This window comes from Struthio camelus, chromosome 10, assembly GCF_040807025.1.
Source record: "Struthio camelus isolate bStrCam1 chromosome 10, bStrCam1.hap1, whole genome shotgun sequence".
In the NCBI taxonomy this organism is placed as follows: domain Eukaryota; kingdom Metazoa; phylum Chordata; class Aves; order Struthioniformes; family Struthionidae; genus Struthio; species Struthio camelus.
This window is the reverse complement of record NC_090951.1, coordinates 14195073-14208600: the sequence shown is the minus strand read 5'-3', so window position 1 is coordinate 14208600 and position 13528 is coordinate 14195073. Positions and strand designations below refer to the sequence as shown.

General features: G+C 38.5%; 1 protein-coding gene across 18 annotated transcripts in view; it reads left to right on the top strand.

The window, feature by feature from the left end:
• The window catches only part of ZNF536 (zinc finger protein 536), a 358374-nt gene that overhangs the window by 34579 nt on the left and 310267 nt on the right, over nucleotides 1–13528 (top strand). For 11 of the 18 annotated variants that reach the window (XM_068956011.1, XM_009678347.2, XM_068956013.1 and 8 more), the window contains exons 2-3: nucleotides 2039–2169; nucleotides 3415–3537. The exons of the other annotated variants lie outside the window; for them this stretch is intronic. The gene's annotated coding sequence lies outside the window, so the exon portion shown is untranslated. The remainder of the gene's footprint in view (nucleotides 1–2038; nucleotides 2170–3414; nucleotides 3538–13528) is intronic. 18 annotated transcript variants of the gene reach the window in all.

Genomic DNA, 13528 nt, shown 5'->3' with positions numbered 1-13528 from the left:
ACCGTTAACTTTTTTTTTTTTTTTGAGACTAACTTGTGTCTCTTGACCATTAAAACATCCCTTCCTGCATGGAAAGGTCTGTGATAGTATAAAGGGAACCACAAACCAAAAGCTTTTAAAAACAGTTAATTCTAGGGCAACTACTTTCTGTTCATGTTGTTATGCAGTGAGAATAGCTGGAAACCCGAAAATGTGCCAGGGTTTTATACACCATGAGTTTCAGTATGAAAGAAGACTGAATGAGTGTTTAGTGTATTACATGTTATTTTCATGTTTCTTGATTAGCTCTGTAATTGTAAGAGGAGTGTGCACTTACCTAGGAACTTTCACTCCAGTATCTTAGAGATCTTTGCACTTAACGAAGTTTAACAAAATGTCTATGGGATAGTTGTCTACCAGGTTTCCTACTGAACAGCAACCACCTCTAAGGTGGGACAAGAAAGCTATTTTTTCAGCACATTGTAGTACAGAACAGGAATAAATACATCAATCAGATAAAATTGCTGTGAGAACTTAGGTGGTGGGATGGTAGTATTTAAGATAGCATTTGACCAGGGGTTACAACTTCAAAAGTATCTAAGGGAGCTACATGCCTGTGGCTTAGATCTTCTGAAGTGTGTGGCCTTTTGGATTTTTAGGTGCCTGATCTCCATTTTGCTGGGATTTAGATGGCTGAATAAGGGTCAAGGGCTTGCATGCCTTTGAGGTTCTGGTCCTGTGTTCAATTTTCCAAAGGGCGTTATGCGCTCCCCCAAAAATGTTTCCCAGGGTGGTAAATTTAATATAATCAGAGTGCTGTGCAACACTGTCAGATGTTTACCATGGTCGACTAGAATTCTGCTTTTCAGTCTTACGCGAAAATTCAGCTTATATATCAGAACCTATTTCTCACCATTATCTTGGCACACTGATTCAGTGCTGTCTTATAGGATATAGTGCCACCTCCTTTATCAGCATGCTGCCTCCTCATTATCATTTAATTATTTATTGTTTCTATTGCAGAACACTTAGGCCTACTCAGTGAACAGCTGTCTGTGCTGGGGTGGAGCTGGGTATTTGGGGAACGAGCAAGTAGAAGCAGTCCTAGTAGTAGTCAGGGTGGAGAAGTTCAAGAGTGTTAACTGCTTAGAAAGAAAAGATTGTTTCTTAAAATATGGTACAAGAAAAAAGCAGTGAGGTTTGGGAGTTACTGTGAGTTTTTGAGGCAGAGAGAAAAAGGAATCACGCTGAAGGTAGAAAGGAAATGGTATTGCCAATTAACAGTGACGAAGACAGTCGGGACTGGCAGGAGACTGAAATGAAAGACAAGTAGTTCAGTTTTATCCTTTCTAGTTTAAATTGGCAGCAACATAATTAGAAGAGGTTGTCTCAGATGCAAGCAAATATACAAGGCTCGGGAAGGAGACAGGTCTGGGAAACAGGTATATGCGTCATTGGCGTAAACTTGGAAGAAGAAGCCATGTGAACAAGAGAGGTCGCCTAGAGAGAACAGTGAGGGAGAGAAGGATAAAACATAGAGTCATGTGGGACTCTGCAGAAAACTAGTAGTGGAAGAAGGGTGTTGTAGCAAATAAGATACTTCTAGGAATAACTTTACTGGGGGCAAGAACTGTGAAAAGATTCTTGGAGCAATGAAGTGATGATTCTGGCTTCTCTCCTGCTTAAGCATTGCCATGGTTAAATTTGTTAGACAGTGCGTTAGATCTGATGGGATGGCAGCACAAAGTGTTTATGTAGTAGGGAGGAATTGTCATGTTATTGTTCATATGCTTTGAAAAACGTATTGTGCAGTAGTTACTGCAGCCAATTTTTAAATTATAACTTAGCCATTATCCTTACTTTTTATGGCTCAAAATGTGAGTCCACATTATGGATTAGTGTTTTGCAAAAACAGCAACCAATCACTAAATGTTTATGTGTTCCTACAGTCTGATGTGTGCTGATAACCGTATTAGATGATGCTTTTTATATCAAAGTTGTGTTATCCCTATCTCCCCTATAGATCTCTTCTCTAACCACTTACCTCTTGTCTTCTCAGTTGAAGAAGTTCTCTATAATCCTTTCTCTGAGGTTCACAAGGGAGCTAAGTGAATGGTCCACCTGCTTCCTCGTACATTGACAGTGGGATGTCAAGAAGCCATTGGTCCTTATTCAGTGCTCCTTAAACAGGTTTGTGCACTTGGGCTTCCTGCTTTCTGTTCAGCAGCTCCTGCAGGCAGGAAGATACTTCCTGTCGTTGAATTTTCTGAGGTGTGCTTTTTTGCTGAAGTTCGGAAAAGGGAGATACTCTCCTGAATTTCTGAGGCCATCAAATGAATGAGAGCGCGAGGGTCATTGTAATGATCCTCACTTTCTTCTGCTGTTGCTTGGTCTGAACATACCTCACGATTCTGCTCAAGAAACAAGTTCTCTCCTCTTGTTATTTGCTCATTTTTATTGTCTTCAGAGGCATGTTGATGTTCACCTGCCCAGATATTTTAACAGCTACTAATGAAAAAATACCTGCATTAACAACATAGACACAAGTGCACCTTGGGATGAATGTATTATTTATAAAGATTTGCCATCACACCCCTCACAGTTACATTTTATGCTGCTTGTGGGTGTACTCCTGTGTCTTGTTGGCATTGCAATTGGTTGCACTGTGGGAAATTCCCAGGTTCAAAGCCAGGCATGAAAAATCTATTTCACCCCTTTTTAATATGTGGGTCTTTTTGTAAATGAAAATAAAAAACCCCAATTCACAACACCCCTTCACAAACAAAAAAGAATAACACTGAGAAAATTGCACAAAGTCTGATCCAGCCCCTATTCCTGCTTCTTACACGTTACAGCTCAGCCTTGTTGTACTAGACCCATACTGCGCTGCAGGTGGAAGTGTGAGGGCCATTGAACACTCTGAGTTTTTCCAGTGGATCACAATTACAGAAACATCTGTGCTAAATAACTTTGTGCAGATGCACTGTGAAAATTCAGTGTTCAATAGCCCTCAACATTTCTAATTTCTTACTTGTGGTGGTGTAGTTCAGAAGTTGCACATTGGGTTGCAGTAGCAAGCATATTGGAAACATTCGTGAAGGGCCTTTTTAGAATGCTTATGCTGCAATGTAAGTACTCCCAAGCGCTTTTGTTTCTTTATTTAGACTTATTCCATTTAAAAATGGACAAAATGCATGCTAAGGATGCTATTGATGTAATAGTGCAGGAGAGGGCAGGGATCTGGAATAATGACCGGGAAAGAAGCCTAAAATCTATATTTTGGGGAAATTAGTAAATTAGGGACAGGGGGGAAACTTGGAAATGCTGAGTTTTAAAAATTTTGAAAGCTACAGCAGTATTACACATTTTGAAAAGGTTGAATGCATATACTTCTTCAGGAAATGCGCTCCCTACCTTCCATTCTCTTTCATCTAGGTGCTCTCTATTTTGCAACAGCAGGAAGGAACTAAAATCTTGAGGAATACAGGAGTTTTTCTGTGAATACTTCGGATGATTCCAGGCTTAACTTCCGTAGAACTACTAAAAATGTAAATGCAGGTAGTGTTTTGCTGCTTCTTTTTATGGGGCTGTTTTAATTTGTTAACGTGATCCATAGAAATACTTTAAACAGATCTTCTTTTTAGTTTCAACTGTGTCTGCAATGCAAGAATGATTTGCTGGAATCTTATTCTATGAGACATCCACTGAGGGACTTTTAATACTTTTCTCCTTCATCAGGATATCTATGAAATTGTCTGGACTGCAGTTAACTATATATTTCAAATTTAAGCCTAGTCTGTTGGGATAGGTGGCAAAGGAACAAGTCATGCGCTAGAAGTAGTGTGATATTTATCCTGTGTTCCTCATAGGCTCAGCTTATCCCATACCATGGCAGTCAGCCCAGCTCAGCAAAAGCCATTTCCACTTCATTTCTCAATGTCTGATTTTGCTTCCATTGAAGTTAATGGCAAAACTCCCACTGTCTTCAAGTGCAGAGGGATCAGATATTCAGAGAGGCTGGCTACACTTTTTATGCTTTCATCTACTTGCAAGTCAAATTCTATACTTTACTTCTTTTCATCTCTTGAAAAACTTAAGATTTACTTACTTTCTTCCAACCACTATTTCTGTAGCCTTATGTTACACACTTTGATGATTTTACCAGTTATTGACAACTCCTTGTTACTATTTTGTGTTTTGGTTCATATGATAATTTTCTCTAATATGGGAATAGTAATTTATTTCCTTACAACCAGATTTTGTTGTTGTTCTTATTTAAATCATTCCAGTCTTTCCATGGACTTATGCTGTTGTTCACAGAGGTCAAAATATGACTAGCCATACGTAATTATTTGTGTTAATGAAATACTTAGCTGTATTTATGGTCCATTTGGAAACAAGTATGAGTGTGATGGAGACAAATATGTTTTTCAGTGTGGATTTACATATGTTTATGGATTAAAATCAGGCTTTCCTCCTTTTATTGTCAGTGCAGGTTTAACTAGACTAAAAGGTTTTCCTGAATATTCATTCAGACATTTCTTTTGAAATAAGCTCCTGGTTTAAGTTTTGCACAAATTAAAAAGTACATAAAAACTGGAGGAGGAGAAGAGAAAGAAGTTGAAAAGAAATGAAAAACTAACTGTATTTAAGTTTTATAGCTTACAAACCTCCAAATTTCAGAGCTTTGCAAAATTAAAAGGTTAGCTATGAATAACCACAATCAAATCTTTTCTTTTGTCCATATTTAATTCAAATGAGATTGCTCCATGTTGACTTCTAATGCTAAAAGGCCACCCATCATGGAATCCCTGCAGCCAATGAAGCAAGCAAGTGAATGCTTTCTTAAATGATGCTAATCAGTCCAGAGAGGCCTGCCCTCTATCCCCATCAGTATTCTGTAATTCAGATGTGCTGATAACCTGAAATTGAATGTGTCAGTATGCAGACATGTGAAGAAAAAAGGAAACTAAAAGGCAAAAGAGCCAGCTATAGAGACAATGCCATTTTGATTACTTTTTTTTTTTTTCTTCCAAGCGAAGAATAAAAAGAATAGTTGGTAGTTGTTCGCAAATGCTTACTGAGAGCTATATAAAAACATACAGAAAGTTCATAAATAAGTTAGATACTCAATTTCCATTTACTTCATGACAATTTGAGGAGAAATGTTAAAAAAAATACACAACTTGCCCCCCAAAATAAAATAAATATTTTTAAAGGATAATACCCACCGTTTGAAGTGTTTATGTGTGTGTAGCAAGGTTCAGGTTGGAATACTTTTTAAAAGGCTTTTTTACCCTTGCAATAGCTAGCAGGAGGAGTCAGTTGCTATATGACTTACGCATCTTGGTTTTTCCAAACTTTATATTTAAGCTGTTCTGTATCACATCTAGTTTGAATTTTGAATGGACACTTTCATGTCAGATGCAGATTTTCTTCTAAAGAGTGACATACGTTTGCTGTTGCATTAAACAGTACTATATCAAAAATAGGTTGATTTAATTTTTTGGTGAAATTTTTTCATACTTTAATTCAGAAATTATTTAACTTTATGGAATAATTTTTGCAGACAATTTGGGTCCAGTTATGGCCTGTCATGCATGTGAAAGTGGCAGGCATATCTCTGAAGGTAGCATTGGGTCCCTTGTTCATAAAATGTTCTGCTGCACTTCACTGTATGTTGGAGGTGTTGCTTAAATTTGAACTTGACCTGTTGGGCTTCTGCTCTAGGTCCCTGTCATATTTTAATCTATTTGAAAAGAAGCATTGCAGTATATATTGCATAATTTATTAAGTATATGCTATATAAGCTTAATTGCTTAAAAAGATGCTAGCAGTGGAAGAACATTTCTCCACTGAGCATTTCTGTTACAAATTTGTCTGAGAGGGATGGTAACAGTGGTGATGTTTAGATGAAATCTGGGATGTAGAGAGAAGGTTTGTTTGTTAACCGGAGGTACACATAAGGTTTCTCTGTATGCATTGTAGTCTGTGGCACCATTCAAAACCATTCAGCTTTTTTTGTTAGTGGGTCACAAAGGAGGCAAGTGTCAGCATCTCCACTTAATAATGGAAAAACACAGACGTCCAGAATGGGAGCAACTTATCTGAGTTGCGTGAGTAGGTCAGCTGGCATAGCTGGGAGGGGAACATGGTCTCCTGGCTGCAGCGCTCTGTCTCCAGGTCCCGCAGTCAACCCTCCATACTCTTCCCAAGCGGTTGCCCCTCCTCAGCATGCCTGTAGAGCAGCACAGGCATGCAGCTGCGGCTGTGCGCCTGCCAGTCTGCTCGCTGGTCACAAGCTTCCCTGACGTGACGGTGAACACCTATGGACAGGGGTATGTGTTGTTCTGGTGGCCATGGCTCAACATTTAAGACTGAGGAATCTTACCCACAAAGTAGCAGAAGTTCCTGTCTTGGACAATGTATATTTTGTCTTTCTGCCTGCTATAACAAGACAGTGCAGAACTTGCTATAGGCACAATTATTTAAAGTTACTATGGAGCAGAAGTCTTATCTTAGATTGCCTTTTCCCAATTTGAGTTAAATTGTAGTGTGCTTCTCAGGTCTGATTGACAAGATTTTAAAGGTTAGAAGGGCTTTGGTAACCATTTTTAGCCTCCAGAGGATTCTTGTATGCACTTTCATGCCTCTTAATGCTACCTCATGCACTGTTTTAGTGCTTACCATTTTTTGAGCAGAAGTGGGCTGAGGCTTTCCTAGCTCATCAGCTCTGATGATCATTTGGCCAGGCAGTTCTGTCCAACAGTGGGCTGTGAACGGGGAACCAGACTCATCATGGTCAGTGGAGAGGCTCCCATTCACTTGTATGTATATGGCTTAACCATTAGTCTGATTTTCAGTGCGCTGAGCAACTGCAGCCTCTGTTGATCAGTGGGATCTAAGTGTAATTACCGTTTATGAAGGGACTGTTTAAATACACTGCTGCCACATCTTTCCAAGTCTGTTGATGGAATGGGAAGAGACCAAGAGCTGAACCCTGTTCTCCAGTCTCCTGTCTGCCACCAAGAGATGAGAAGGCTAGCCCTAACAGTGTAGAATGACATTCTGAATTTGAATTATTTATCTGTGCACTTTCTTATATCTTCTCATTGCTTGAATATTTCGTCTTATCTTAAAAATATTTATTTGGAATTGTCAGTGATCAAAGGCTAGGAAACAAAACAGAGCTGGATATGAATTTTTTTTTCTTCTGGAGGAAATTGGAGTGTCAGGATAATTCTTGTGTATGCAAACTTCACAAGATGAAACCGAACCAACGTGTTATCCTTAAGCTTCATAGCAGAAGGTTAAACCTAACATACATATACATGACCAATTTTACCTATTGTGAGAATTTAGAGATATCTCAAATATCTGTTTAATTCAAATTAACTGATTTTTACTTGATCATTTTGTACACACACACATATACACACACACACCCCAAGTCACTCACAGACACACGTCTGTGTACTGAATTGATAAAGAAAGAACTCTGGTTAAATAATCCACTTTTGTCTGACAACGGAATCAGTTATAGAGGTGCAAATATGCAGAAAGCTATTTGGAAATGCATCCTCGTAGTTGTCAGGTTTTATTATGCAGGAAGGTGTCATGTTTGTTACGAAGCTGAGTGCAGATGGCAGAGTGGAAGAAATGGATCACTAATTTTAACAATGATTAATGAACAGAGATAGAAAATGAATTACATTGGACTATCGGAGGCAAGAAATATTTTTGAGAAAATTTTGACTCATCTGCTGTGCTGTTCTCTGTAAATTATTTTCTGAAATTCTATATGTTGTCAACAGTTGACTGCATTTTCCATTACTGTCCGTTTCTGTTCTTAAGTACTTTTGTGTTATTAGAGATACATAATTTCAAAATACCAATACATTCCTGATTACTTAGAGAAAATATATGTAGCTATGACTGTTCCAAAGGCTCTGGTTCCAAAGGCTCTGGCCACAAACGTCCTGTTTTATAATTCTCTCTCATTCTTCCTCATTTTATCACTACATTAGAAGTACTGGGTGGTGGGGTTTTTTGTTTTTTTGCTTTTTGTTTTTAATAAAAGGAGGTAGTTGGCACAGAGGAATCATTCAGTGCTTGGAAAATAAGGAAAAATGTAGATGCAAAGTTAACAATAAAATACAGCCAAGTGGGTTAACATGGTTTTAAGCTTACAGTGCTGATTCCACCATTTGTGATTTCACCGTCTAACCGGGAAAAACATACACACAGCTGCTTTTTAAATTGCTACCACCCACGTGCTCCCCTACTTCACTATAAACTCTGTTGCCGCATATGTACTCCCTGCGCTTACCCACATGCTCAGTGGCCAGTCTCACATGTTCTCTGCTGCAGGGGGAAATCGGAAGTTGCCGCTAGGTTATAATTTGTTGTTTATCCTTGTTTTACAACCTGCTGAGATGTGCAGTCTCCCCAACTAGCTGGAGTTTCTTGCAGTTCTGATTTTAGGGCTCTGTGAGATTCACCCATTCTCAAAAGAAGATTAGTTCTGCTTGGAAAGAGCTATGTTCTCATCTCCCCCCCTTACCCCCTTCACTCCAATATTAAAATGTATATTAAAATAGAAGAGAAATGCAGTGACTGAAACAGAATTAAATGTTTCCATTATCAATTGTATAGAGGTCCAAAAGTTGGAGTAAAATAGGGTCAAATACCTGGTTAGTTCTTCAGCAGTGGAGAATAAGGGAGAAGTGACTCTGAGAGAGACGAGGCCCGGTGTTGCATTGCCACGGCTGCTGTCAAGCTATCTGGGGACACGCAAGAGCCACTTTAGAAGTGTGGGGAGCCTGGGCTCTTCAGGATCTCTCAAGAGCAATGTCCTGATGTGTTGGAAAGCTGAGGTCCATACACCCTGGATCCCTTTTGATGGTACTCTGGAGAGTCTCTCCTCTGGTCTCCAGTTGCTTTGCAGACATCAGAGTTCGATGGTCACCTGTGGTCTGGCCATGGGAGTTGGAAGGTAGACGGTTGGGTTTTGACTCTGTCTCTCTGTTTGTCTTGTTACCTCTGCGTTCATTGTGCTGGTATGCATTGTTAATTCGTTGAATGATGGCTAATTACATTGTTACTACCTGGTACTAAGCACCAGGTGAAACATGGACGTCTTTAACAAGTTCCATTCCAGGCAGGGAAGTGGCCCTGTTTACATTTAATCTGAATTTGGCCTGTCACATCTCATTAACTGTGTGTGGTAGGTGACTATGCTCCGCTCCGCTGCAAAGACCTTCTTTCTTTTGATGCTTTAGGTTAACACAGCTGTCTGTATTTCCTGATTTTTAAGGATCTGATCCTTTTACTTGTGTGAGGAGATCCAAGAAGTCCCACTGATTTCAAGGGGACTGTTTGCATGCAGAAGTGCTTTGCAGGATTTGGCCTTTGGCAAGCAGCTTTATTGCTACCATTATCCACTTCTCTGTATGCAAAGTAACATTCTAAACATTGCTAGCTGTTGCGTAAAAGAAAACAACAGTAATTCTTGGGGTATATACAATTATTTAATAACTTTAATACACTTTCTGCATGAATGATCTCTCTTCTGCAACTTCAGGCTATGATAGAAGACAGCTTCCCTGGGAGACATGTTGGGCTTGTGAACAAATGGCAATTCCATGTGCATTGCCTTTATTTACAAGCATCAGGCTCAATCCTGCTGCTGTGCTAAGTGTATGACAGTTGTGATTTTTAATTTTAGGAGCTGCAGGACCAGGAGTATGCTTTGAGAACTTTAGACTCAAGTTCCAGGAGATGTAGTCGTAGGTGCAGGTATATAAGATGCTAATGAATGATTAACTAATTTTAAATTGTGCCTGCATTTGTAAAAATACTTGAAAAATGCACTGCTCTTCAAAAATACATTGATGGAGGTTTTCCTGTAGCATTTTGTAATATATAAACTAACTTGGAATAATTTCAACTTTATCACCAGTTTACATCTTTGGCCAGAGTTGATGATGTCTTCAATACTCTGTTTCAAGACATGCCCTAATGTTACTGAAAAAGTGTTAGAGAAAATTTTAAATGACTTTATGAATGATTCTAACTCTAGTATTTTGCATGTAATTATGGTCCTGATGGGAACATGCTCTAGAAGAACAACTACTGGAACAATACAAGTCCTGCTCAGGTTACATAGCATATGCTAAACACTGAGAAAACATACACAGTGCTTTAGTGAACAAGGTAGGGGAATGCTCCGGGGAGCCAATTTAGAATGTGACTTAAGGCAAGCGTGGCTTTTTGTGTCTGTTTCTTTTGGCAAACTAGTAAAATAGCAGTGGTGGTTGGAATTCCCTTTTAAGCACCAGAGGTTTCCGTGCTTGTACAGAGACCAGTTTGTACATAGACCTCCATGAGGATGGGTACATGTTAGCTGTGGGCCTTGCCTCTATTTTGAGAAATTAGTATTGCTCTCATATGCTTCTCCTCTGTCTTGGACTTGCGTGGCAGAGCTGAGGCTGGTGTGTGGAACCTGGGCCGAGGGATGTGAGAAATAATGAGGCTTTGGGAAGTCCCTGCAGCCACCACTGTAGTACTGTTTTCCACCTCAGTAATGAAAAGCTAGTGTGCATTTTTTTTTTTTAATAGGATCGATATATATGCAGTGAAGTGGCTGTGATCAATGTGCTGGTTTAGGTTTTCAAAATTTTCTATTTGATACTATAGTTGTACTCATATATGTTACTATATATATAAAGACATGATGTTTGAACCTATCGAGACGTATTATTTAACTGAATATTGGTAACATTGCATCCAGGCTAGAAACACATAAGTATACGGGTGTGAATAAAAATCCCCTGTGGTCCTTCTTAGACCTGAAGTGGCTTATGTTAATTTCTTATGGCATCTTACTAGTTTAAGCTAATGCAAGTAACATTAACTAAATTTTACTTCACTATTTTATAAAAGGAAGGAAGCATAATTAAAAAACGTATTTAAAAAAATCAGCTCTGTTTATGTGGGAGCTTATGCACATACACTGCTAATGTTGCAAAATGTTTGTAGCACTGACTCCTTAGTTTTCACCATACCTTAACTTAAAATATTTTGACAGAGTAGTTGGGTCTGCATTGACATTGACTTTATCCATTTGAATGTTCTTTTTCCTTGCGTTACTGTGTATACATACAATAATGCAGGTTTTAGAGCATTTAATATATACATGCAAACAAAGGTGTGTGTGTATGTATATTTTGGTGTATCTAATATTAATATGAGCTATACCATGAACTAGAGGATTTCCAGGAGGCCTGTCGTACTTCTATTACTTCAGGTAAATAACTGATTGACCTTTGTGGTGTGCTGATACTTCACTAATCAGAACCTGAAATCTGTATAACAACACTTCATTTACTTGATAGACAAAAGAACAATTGCACTTGAAGTAATGTGATTTCTAAATAGACACTGCCTGTCAAAAATAAATGCATTAGAAGTAAAATGTAGCTCAAGGAGACAATTAGCAAACAGAGGTGACACTGTAAACAGGTGCACCCATTATTCCCAAAGCTTGTGGCAATATATTCACATCTTTTAGACTGATGGAAGATCATGTGACAGTTTGGTGAATTATCTATCTGTATCATCTGACTGATGAAGCCTGCTGCAGTTGCAGATCATTTAAAAATGCATCTCACAAATTACATGGTAGCTGGGAAAAAATGCAGGTTTTTCCGAACAATGCTTTTCTAAAGCTCTGTGCTGGAATACTTAATTTTTCTTTGAAAGGATGTAGACCATTTCATTATGCTATGTATACAGTCAGTTAAGGTTGTGCAAATTCATTACAATGTTTGTTAATCTATAAAACATTTTCTATTCCAGTTTTAGTGACATTGAATATTTTCTTATGTGCTATTTCTGAAATATTTTTTCCTATGAGCTGAAAGGGAATAACACGTTTTTATACAGACTTCTTAAATCGCTACTTATCAAGGAAGATTTGAGATGAGAATGTTTGACCTACATCTTTTTGTGGGTTATTGGATTTTTTTTTCTACATAGAAAATGTAAAACAAACAAGAAAGAATCTATAAACAAACTCACTCTTTCTTTCTTTACTAGACTGTGATGAGAGTAGCATCACTTATGAAATGTCCTCTTATGTGATGCGGTGAAAACTGTTTCATATGGTGTTTTGTAATTTGGTGCACTAACAAGATAGGAATGAAAAATACATTTTCTCAAACTATTATTTCATAAGTATTTTGTATTATCTTCTCTTTAAAACTGTGAATCGATGATTGTTTCAGTAGTGTTGAGGTCTGTATCAATGCAAAATTGTTCCTGATGACAATTAGGAACTAATAACAGGACATTCTTAATACCTGACCAGGTGGTTGTGTCCTGGTTTTTGTATTGCTACCAACTTCAATAATGGTTGTCATCTGAGGCACTGCTATGGAACTAGATAAAGTATAAAACTATTTTTTATCCTTTGGCATACTCCTATTCCTAACATAGGTGCTACTTAGATGCTCCAGGGTGAGAATTTGAGATTTCAATTTCCCCATACTTTTCCGTACCCAAGCCTTGCAGGTAAGGCCTATCTCTAAGCGTGCACAACCAAGGAAAACTTCTTTGAATATTCCAAGCAATTGATAGACAGTGGGCTTGGTTTTGCAAACCCTGTAACTTGTGCTATTAGTACACATACAAGTCATACAAGTTCAGAGGATAACTCCAATGAAAACAGACTCTTCTGGAGTCTATTTATTTTCAGAGTTTTCACAGGAACTGTTTTATACCACCTGACTGAAGAACTAACTGTTTTAAATGATGTGAATGCTGGGTAGCTCTTGCGTGTTAGCCCTCCCCTAAGTGTTTCCATAGATGCTATCTGAAAGGCTGTATTTCGCCTATTTCATCCTTTATGATAAGTTGATGTCAGGTACCAGTCCTCTTGAAATTATGCTTTTATTGGAAACTACAATGTATTGTCTTCAAGGTTTTTTGCGGGGGGTGGATGATTCTGGGAGGGAGCTGCCCTCTTTCAAGCTTTACTCAAAGGGCAGGAGGAAGAGGAAGGATAAAGGACAGGCTGGATGTGCCTCCTGCACTGCCACTTAGACACTGTTGTTCAAACACAGTTATTAGTACTGTTTGTAACATTTGGACAACGGAAGAAAATAATTGGGGCCTCCGTCAGTGTTCGTATAGTGGTGTATATTGTGCTATCTGTGGTAGACATACTTTTGCTTTTTGCAGTTGTATCTATTTCCTAGTTTTTTTACTGGTTGTTCCTATGTTATCTTCATCTGCTTTTACAACCTGTGCAAGTAGATACAACTTCCTTTACTTCAGAGAAGTTTTGTCTTTTGTCTTTGTATACTAGAGGTAAATCTGGATTATGGTGCCTGGTTGGGAATGCTTTTGAATGGGAACATGCCAATTTTGACTAAATCGTTGTCAGGAATGGAAGGTTTTGTGAGCTGGGATGGAGTCTCTAGTCAAACGGGGAAAGCGGGGAGGTCCTGCGCTGTCAGTTCGGATTCTTGGGGCGTTCCAGACTGAA